The sequence below is a fragment of the Haplochromis burtoni genome, unplaced genomic scaffold, assembly GCF_018398535.1.
Source record: "Haplochromis burtoni strain Fernald_Lab_line unplaced genomic scaffold, NCSU_Asbu1 Contig_12, whole genome shotgun sequence".
In the NCBI taxonomy this organism is placed as follows: domain Eukaryota; kingdom Metazoa; phylum Chordata; class Actinopteri; order Cichliformes; family Cichlidae; genus Haplochromis; species Haplochromis burtoni.
The window spans coordinates 878,411-888,291 of record NW_024582373.1 but is presented as its reverse complement, the minus strand read 5'-3'; the positions used below and the strand labels follow the sequence as shown (position 1 = coordinate 888,291).

The following is a 9,881-nucleotide window of genomic DNA, read 5'->3' as shown; positions in this document are numbered from 1 at the left end:
CGCAATGTTGATGGTGAACAGATCAAAACACTGACAGAATCCATGGATGGCAGGCTTTTGAGTGTCCTTGCAAAGAAAGGTGGCTATATTGGTCGCTGATTTGTTTTTGTTTTGTTTTTGAATGTCAGAAATGTATATTTGTGAATGTGGAGATGTTATATTGGTTTCACTGGTAAAAATAAATAATTGAAATGGGTATATATTTGTTTTTTGTTAAGTTGCCTAATAATTATGCACAGTAATAGTCACCTGCACACACAGATATCCCCCTAAAATAGCTAAAACTAAAAACAAACTAAAAACTACTTCCAAAAACATTCAGCTTTGATATTAATGAGTTTTTTGGGTTCATTGAGAACATGGTTGTTGTTCAATAATAAAATTATTCCTCAAAAATACAACTTGCCTAATAATTCTGCACTCCCTGTACACATACATATATTCTTTATTTGTACAGTATTTCATTAAATGTACCTGTGTATTCTACCCCTACCTATAATCCAACTAATAGCACCGTGTTGCTTAACCCCTTCTTTAAGATACATGCCCACCTTTGTCCACCTCCGTCACAGCCTGACATCAGTGGGTTTTTCTCAGGGTGGAAAGCTCATTCAGATCCACTGAAGACATTACATAACATAGTATGTAAGTATCGGTGGTTTGTATTAAAAATCTAATCTGCAATGTGTCATTCAACCACACATCTGAGACAATAGCTTGTACTTGGAGGCCACTTCTGTGCCACGGCTCATTTTCTGTTCTTTGACAGAGATGATATGATTGGTTTTTACCTGGCTACTGCCGTCATTCAGTCATCTTTTACCATGTGTCCGTCTCCAGGTCCCCCAAAACTGAGCAATAAAGATGAACATTTTTACCTGGGGAACTAGCCAGAGCAATGAAGTGAACACTACTGACAGGAAACAGCAAAGTTTACTGACTGGAAATAACGGTCAGAAAAAAGGTCACATGAGACAGTGCTGCAGCGAGAAGACAACGTATTCATACTCAAGTTGTGTGGGTGTTTTATTTTTGTTTGTTTCTTTTGTTTTTTAATTTGCTGGTTTGTTTTTTGGAGGTGATATAGTGAAGGAAAACCATAAAGTTGCATAAACTATACTTTATTGATATACCTCAAATGTTAGATCATTGGTAATGTTCAGTGTAAATACAATATAAACTGCATATTTAGTTTTAATATGTTACATTTTATCAGACAAGCTTCATAACAAAGAAAGCATGAGGCAGTTTATTCCACCAAACAGAAAATCAGATGGTTTTATGGGCTCTGTGCATACAAAGATCCAAAACAAAACAAAGGCTATTTCAACTTCAAGTCTTCAAAGATCTCAGTCAGAGTGATTTCCGCCTGCTGTGAGAATTGTTCTTGCCCAGACAGAGCGCCACGCTGCTGGGGGAGGCTTGTGATGACATGGTGTAGAAGCTGCAAGGGGCCTGGTCCACTCTGTAGGAGATGGTACTGTAAAAGACAGGGTTGCTATGGCCGCTTGTCTGGTCACAGTGGGACTGAGAGGCGCTGTTGTAAACGTCCATGCAACAGCACATGCAAAGGAACAAAGCCTGGAGTCTGCTGGGTTCAGGCAGGTTTGCATTCTTGGGTATAATAGGTCTGTGCTCCTCTGCAGGAGAAGAGAGGAGGCTGACAAAGCTGTTGCAACCCTCCATGGGAAAGGTAAGCCTGCAAAGTTCATCTTCATCATCCTTACATAGGTCCTCAGCAGTTCCTTCTCCAGTGTCCACAATCTCCCTGTACTCCTGCTCTTCTTCCCCTGCTGTGGAGCTCCCATCAAGCTCACCTGAGCTTACAGTGAGTAACCTCAACACCACCAGGTTAAGAAATGCTCCGATGACCGTCAGCCCAACTAGAATGTACATGAAGCTAAATGCCACGTAGGTAGGTTGCTTCTAGAGGGCATCTTTTGTTTGCAAGGCTACAAAATCTCCAAACCCAATGGTAATAAGTGTGACAAAGCAGTAGTAAGAGGCATTAAAAAAGCTCCAGCCCTCAAAATAGGAAAAGGCTGCAGCTCCTACAAACAAAGTGCTTACCCAAGACAGTAAACCCACCAGGACCATGTTTCCCATTGACACCTCTGTCTTCTGTAAACCCAGGCCCTGCTTGACTCTGCTCAGGAGGTATCTCACAAAAGTCTTGATCCTCTCGCCCAGGCACTGGAACATGACCAGCGTCAGAGGGATGTCCAAGAGCGCATAAAACATACAGAAGGCCTTTCCAGCATTGGTGCACCGAACAGCATGGCCATAACCTACAAAGTCAAAGAATAATACAGGTCAAAGGTTGAGTACTACTGTTTCATAGTCATCAAGCTCCATAGACATCAAACTAGTATATTGCTGCTGTAAACACTGCAAGGCAGGGATACTCACACATAACTCAGTGCAGGTTAAAGTCAAGTCTTTAAACTAATGTGAGCAAACATGGTTAAACCACAGATAAGTCTCACTAAAACTGCTTGCTGATGCTGTGCCAGGAAACATTTGGCTATCTCTCTATAACTGCAGCTTAACTGGTTTGGTCCAATCATGCTGTCCTCGTTAACCTCATTTCCAGAAGCAGCTGCTAGCGGTGTACATGTGTAAAAGCTCTGTTAATACCAGTATCCGCCACCTCCACAGCACTTAATAGCAAACTGAGAAACTTGGGAGGTGCAACTAAAGAGAAGGTTGATGACAGAGCAGGCTGAACACACAGTGATAAGTGAACACTGTTTATTTGGGAATGCTTAACACTAGAGGCGGGCGGATTGATCTAAATATTGATACCAATGCTGGTATTGGTATCAGATCAGTACTAGCGCCTCAGTATTGATACTTTGTTTCTATCCTCTATGTTCAGTATGTAGTCCATGGAATTGTGTTAAATAAATAAGTATAATAGAAATGAAAAAATACAAGTCAAACACGGGCTATGAAAAATATCGGAACTTTTTTTATGTTGACTGTCACATAATTTTATTTATAGCCTCTAGCCCATTGAAACAACAGAAGCTGACTGAAAGTCCTTTAGTGATAAGCACATTTACATTCCAGGTCTCCAAAAAAAAAAGCCACAAAAAGCTGGAAAATGTGTTCAGACTTTGCAAACTGATGATTAATCTCATTCATCTCACTGCCCTCTCCGACATAAGCCATCTTTATCGTTAAAAGTATCTGTATCAGTATTGGTATCACCAATACTGGCCCTGTATTTACATGGTATTGGCTTGATACCAATATTTTTCAATCCTGCACACCACAACTTAACATAAAAAGTGTTTACTGGACATTAACAGCAGGTTTTCTCACTTTAAGCCAGATCAGCTTTTTAACCTGTTTATATTTCTGCAATTAGTTCAGCTTTTTGGGAAATGGTAAGGACATAGATGATTAACAAAAGGCAACTCTTTCTACATAATATATGAAGCTACCAAGCTGTAAGAAAACATAGTGACACTTTAGCTTCTTAACATTACAGGGCGTGCACTCTTACAAGGGTGGTTTCACTCAGACCTTTGTTCCTCAGTCTGAGGTTGGACAGGAAGGCTGGAGCTTATATCAGACCAATAAGACAGCACGTGAGAAATTGTAACTGAAAAGTGTTATTGTTTCATTGCTTTAGGTCTGTTCAGGCCAACCTTGGACTGGTAACCTATCCAGTGTGTACTCACCTCTTGCCTACTGCCAACTGGTATAGGCCCCAAGGTGGCTATAAGAGATTAAGGCTTCTGCTTTGTACTTTTTTGTCACATAGAAGTAGTTTAAGTATTTTAAGAAAGGGTTGGGGGTTTTTTACCATTAAAAAATAAAAAATAAAAACTTTCAAAAACTTTGCACACTTCTTTACTACATATGCAGCTGCCTACATAATCACTTTACCGACATTTTGCTGAAAAGGCCAAACTACATCTATCTCATTCCAAGAATTTGGACCTAGAACAACAACAGCAGGTGTTTCTGGACAGCTTTGCTTTCTGTAAATAGGCTAATTTAAAACAAAACAAAACTTTAGCTACATCCCAGCATTACAAGGAGTAATAATTCACAATCAAAAAATCATTTAGGTAGGCCTAGTTTATGTGTCTATTTTCAATGAGTTGCTGTTCAGGGTCCAAAAAAAAGAAAAACTGTCAAAAAAATTACTGCAAAAATCACACAATACCGTGAAGTCAGGCCGCAACATTATATACTTGCCAATTGTAGTGATAACGGTGATGGCAAAGTAAAAAGAGCCGACGAACTTCCACTGCCTCCCAGCGCGATGCGGCTCTGTCTGATGGACCACTCACTAGATCTCGTTGAAATCGTCCTCGTACTTTTCTTCAGCTCGCTCAGCTTCTGCTCCAGCGCCTTTTTTTTCTTGAACTCTCGCTTTCTGACTCTAGTGCGTCAAAAACTGCGGCTCCTACAAGCAGGTAGAAAATAATTGAGAGGATGAGAGAGAGGGTCCTGATGTTCTGCGTCCTCATCCTCAAATCCCGGAGTGCCCGGAGGAGGCGGGGAGGGTGCTGCTGCTCCCTATAGCATGGGTCTAAATGGCTTGAAAGTGTAGCCTATAGTATTAGCGTGTGGTCAGGTGAAGCATGCTCACATAACCTCGTTTACTGAACTTTAAGAGGACTATGAGGACTTTTAACAAGTGCTAATGTGCTCAGTTTGGTTTCTTGAAACAGTTACAGTTATATTCGCTTTGATGTTGCAAGATTTCGGCATAGGATGTTTAGTTTGTTTCATGTTTTGTGCTAGAGTATACATTTCATTTCTTACTTTAAATTCAGTTATAAGACAGACTGGAAGTTAGAAACTCACGCATGATACAATATGTCTAAATTAGAGCAGGACAATATTAAACCTTTTCTATGGGAAAAGCACAATAAAAATCATTAAATGTTCTACTAATGTAATACATGTGCATCACTGTATATAAAATATGACTGTAGTTGCTAACACCTTTTCTCTAGCAAATTTGAGCATATTGGCTATCTTTTGTCTTTTTTTCCTTAAACCGGTGGTCATCAGGAGGGATGGTTCTGAATATTCCTGCAGAAGCTCCATGTCAGTGATGTCTTAAAGCACATCCTGCTTTAATCTCCATTTTACTTAAACTGCATTTGACTGATTTATGAAAATGGTTATCACACTGTATCAAAGAAGACCTAAAATTAAACAATAGACACCTTGAGGTCCTTTATATTTTAAGGTAAAGACCCTACAATAATACAGAGTAAACCCCAACAATCACATGACTCCCTATGAGCAAGCACTTGGCAACAGTTGGAAGGAAAAAGTCCATTTTGATAGGAAGGAAACATCTGGTAGACCCAAGCTCAGGGAGTGGAAGTCATCTGCAGCGACTGGTTGCGGGAGAGGGCAGAGACAGGATGAAGGATGCACTGTGGAAGAGAACGAGAGATTAATAACAAGTAACAAGTAGAAAATGCATTTTTTGAAGAAACTGCAGTGTGAATGCTGATCGCTGAATGTTTTGAGCAGAAATGAAATGATTGCTAAAGTTAAGCTAAAAATGTTAAATGAGCTGAAAAATACAGAATTTTTTATCTGAAAAAAAGTGCAGAACTGTTGAAAGCTGAAGTTCACACAGAAGAAGAGGTTGAAAAGTAGCTGAGCATGTTTAAAATGTGCATTTGAAAAAGATGAGTAATGACAAAAGAAAATTTAAAGTCAGGAAACTTCTGAATGAATATTTAAAGTTTGTATCTGTTTGTTTTGAGAGATGCCTCAAAACAAATAGGTTTTCCGCTTAGGCAGCGGTTGTCCTTCTCTCCTGGATCAGCTGGAGCTTTCTTTTGGCACCTGAAAAAAGTCCCAGCTGGACTTTTGTCAAAGCTGGGAAAACCTGTAGTGATCCCGTATGTGTCAGGAGTATGGGAACAGTTGAGACGGATTTTTTCTAAACACCATGTCTCTGTGGCTTTTAAACCCCAAAACACGCTGAGCCAAAAATTGGTCCACCCCAAGAATCGTGTCACCAGACACAAACAGAGTAACATAGTGTACGCTGTTAAGTGCCAGGAGGATTGCCAGGATTTATACATGGGGGAAACCAATTACGTAGCTCCACCTGTACGTTCAAGTAGTATTTGCTACAAACAAATACGGAAGCTTAATCAGCATCCACACTAATTAAATGTAAAGTTGTGTATTCTGTACCTCACATACGTGGCAGCCTTTTAAAGAAACACAGCATCACCAGCTACCCTTTCTGGACTCTCGTCCATGTATGAAATACTCCTGTCTGGAGTAATCACACTACCCGCAACTATAGTATTACTATAGTATTACTCTCAGCAGTGAGGCATTAGCTGGTGGCAGCGTTGACCTTTAGAATCAGAATCAGAAGATCAGAATCAGAATCAGAATGGGGTTTATTGCCAGATGTTGAGGTTTACAACATTAGGAAATTGCTGCGGTGCTTCAGTGCAAACAATAAGAATTAAAGTGCTATGTAGAAAGAAAGATATGTGCATGAGATATACATGAGATATATACATGAGAATAAGAATTATGAGTGCTACGTAGAAAGATATATACATGAGATATATACATGAGAATAAGAATTATGAGTGCTACGTAGAAAGATATATACATGAGTGCAGGTGGTGATCAGTGCCAAACATGGAATGAGATGATGCAGTGACACAGCGTAGGGTCATGTGTTAGTGGTGGGAACAGTCATACGGTTATTGTTCATGTGTCCAACAGCAGAGGGGAAGAAACTGTTCTTATGGCGAGAGGTTCTGGTGCGAATGGACCGGAGCCTCCTGCCTGAGGGGAGCAGGTCAAACAGACTGTGTCCAGGGTGAGAAGGGTCAGCTGAGATCCGAGCTGCACGCCGCAATGTCCTGGAGGTGTACAGGTCCTGCAGAGATGGGAGTCTGCAGCCAATCACCTTCTCAGCAGAGCGCACAACACGCTGCAGTCTCTGTTTGTCCCTGATAGTGGCTCCAGCGTACCACACGGTGATGGAGGAGGTGAGGATGGACTCGATGATTGCAGTGTAGAACTGCATCATCGTCCGTGTTGGCAGGTTGAATTTCTTCAGCTGCCTCAGGAAGTACATCCTCTGCTGGGCTTTCTTGATGACGGAGGTGATGGTGGGCTCCCACTTCAGGTCCTGGGTGATGGTGGTACCCAGGAAGCGGAATGAGTCCACAGAGGTGATGGGGGTGTCAGTCAGGATGATGGGGGGGAGTGGGGCTGTGTGCTTCCTGAAGTCCACAATAATCTCCACTGTCTTCTGGGCATTCAGCACCAGGTTGTTGTGGCTGCACCAGGTCACCAGACGTTCAACCTCCCTCCTGTAGGCAGACTCGTCCCCGTCCGAGATGAGCCCAATGACGGTGGTGTCATCTGCGAACTTGATTAGCTTGACAGACTGGTGGGTGGAGGTGCAGCAGTTGGTGTACAGGGAGAAGAGCAGAGGAGAAAGAACACAGCCCTGAGGGGAGCCGGTGCTGATGGTCCGGGAGTCCGAGACATTCTTTCCCAGCCTCACATGCTGCTTCCTGTCCGTCAGGAAGTCAGTGATCCACCGGCAGATGGGATCAGGCACATTCATCTGGGAAAGCTTGTCCTCGGAGATGGTCTGGAAGGATGGTGTTGAAGGCAGAGCTGAAGTCCACAAACAGGATCCTGGCGTAGGTTCCTGGGGAGTCCAGATGCTGCAGGATGAAGTGTAGGGCCATGTTGATGGCGTCGTCTACAGACCTGTTGGCTCTATATGCAAACTGCAGGGGGTCCAGGAGGGGGGCCGTGAGGGTCTTGAGATGGGAGAGAACCAGGCGCTTTATCAAGCGTACATAGCTGCTGAGCCAACTACCACCCTAGCTGTCGTCATTAACTACATTCTGCCGAGTGAGGCTGTCTGTAGAGGTGGTTTGTGTGTACGTATCAGTGCAACTGTGCAGGGCCCTCGTCTGAGGGGCCTTCACTGAGATTTCCTGTGGCATCTGTTGGATTTTCGCACGTGCTAATCGGGTTCACGGCACCGCGATCAGAAAACAGGCCAACTGCCTTAGCTCCATGCTGCAACTTATTTCACTTTCACAAAGTTCCCATCTATTTTAGGAGGGCAATCCAATTTGTGGAAACTATTCTTGCACTGAAGCGAGCCATAAAGAGCCTGAGATCTGTCATTAAAATCCACAGTTACTGCCTCCATTCCCCGCAGAACATATGAATATCACTATGCTGTGTTTTCATCTTCTACAGCCAATACAGGACCTTAGCTGCTCTGGTAAGCACAAATGAATCGACTGCCATGCAGAGGTTAGCGATGTAGCATTCTGACAAGTCTTTATTTCCTCTAATGGCAGAAAGAACAGTCCTGTTGAAATGAGTATGAGAGATAACAGCCTCATCATGAAGCACTAAGTGAATGCACACAGTGCTTAAACAAGTACAGATCAATTCCTTCTGCAAACTTCACGTCATAGGAAACAAATATTACCAAAGCAGTGTTATATAGTCATAAATATATAGCTCATTGTAGCGTGCCATAAACCCAAAAAGCAACAGAGTTTATAATAAGGGCGTCTGTGCTGGTTTGAAAACTCCATTCATGAAATAATGGCACTGCATTATCTGATGTACTCATCCCATATCTCTCTGTTCAGCAGGACAATTCATACAACCTGTTATCTCTCATGGGAAGACATTAAGAGCAGGATGTCCACCGACTCAGGTCCAGACACTCATCTGTCCAAGTGCCATTCCCATAGAAAATGAGCCATTTAAATATACTGCAAACATGATGCTATCTTTGCATTGATAACAGCCACAGTGGGAATACGGGCAGTGGATACGATGATCATATAGTATAAAGATCCGGAGCATTTTTATCATAAATATAAAAACTCTACATCTTTTTTGTTAAAAATAAGTAGAGGCTTCACACATATTTGCAGACAAACATGTCTTTAGTGACAAGGCTACAGTGTCACAGAGGGAAACAGGCTTAAACTTTGCAGCTAATCTCAACAGTCCTTTGAGCCTTTTAGCCAAAAGGGCATGGACATGGTCTGTCAGTCATGTACGTCAGAAAGGGCTCCTAGTCAAGACACCTGCAGTGAAGATGACTCTGACTAGAGAAAGTACTCTCCTAATTTAACTTGAATTTATTCTAATTTATCAAATGCAGAAAAAATCTCATTTTTAAACACCTGCAAATTGTAATATTTACTATTAATCATATTGAAATGATGAATTTAATGTGACTCAAGCGCAAAGGGAAGTTGGAAAACTTCTGTGATTTCATATATAAAAAAGGCAGGTTTTACTCGAGCTTTGGCTGTCCTGGAAGGGAATAATATTTACTGAGTGTACCTCACTATTGGGGTGAAGGTGTGACTAAATTATGGGTTATCTGTGCAAAGGGGATTCCTGACTGTTTATGCAATTACAGGTAAACTTTGTAGCTTTTTAAGCGCCATAAATTTTTATTTTTAAATGCAAAAATAGGGTCTTAAACCAAGTCCTGGAAATCTAAGGTGTTGAGCCCCTTCACTGGTGCAATGTTTAGGTTTAATTTAAGGGATGTGTCCCATACACTTAAACCGTGATCATTAATAAGATGAATAAATATAGAAATATATATTAAAAAAATTGGTTTATTAATTAGATATACAGCCAGTCACATTACAATATCATAATAGTGAAATAACACAAGCCCAAGTGAAGGTATTTGGATTTCTGACATGGTTTACTTTTAAAAGAAAATTAACTTTTACAAGTCAACCAAGTTTTCCCAAACTAAAGTCTAGTCTACTTTTGATTTGCAGCAGCGTGTAAATAGTCGGTAACATGATGCCGGCGGTCGGTAACATGTTGTTTGTCGCCGCAAA

The 9,881-nt window shown here is 41.5% G+C and overlaps 1 pseudogene; it reads right to left on the bottom strand.

Annotated features, from left to right (window-relative positions):
• Positions 1-1,139: 1,139 nt before the first annotated feature.
• Positions 1,140-4,563, bottom strand: LOC102298267 (annotated as a pseudogene).
• Positions 4,564-9,881: the final 5,318 nt, after the last annotated feature.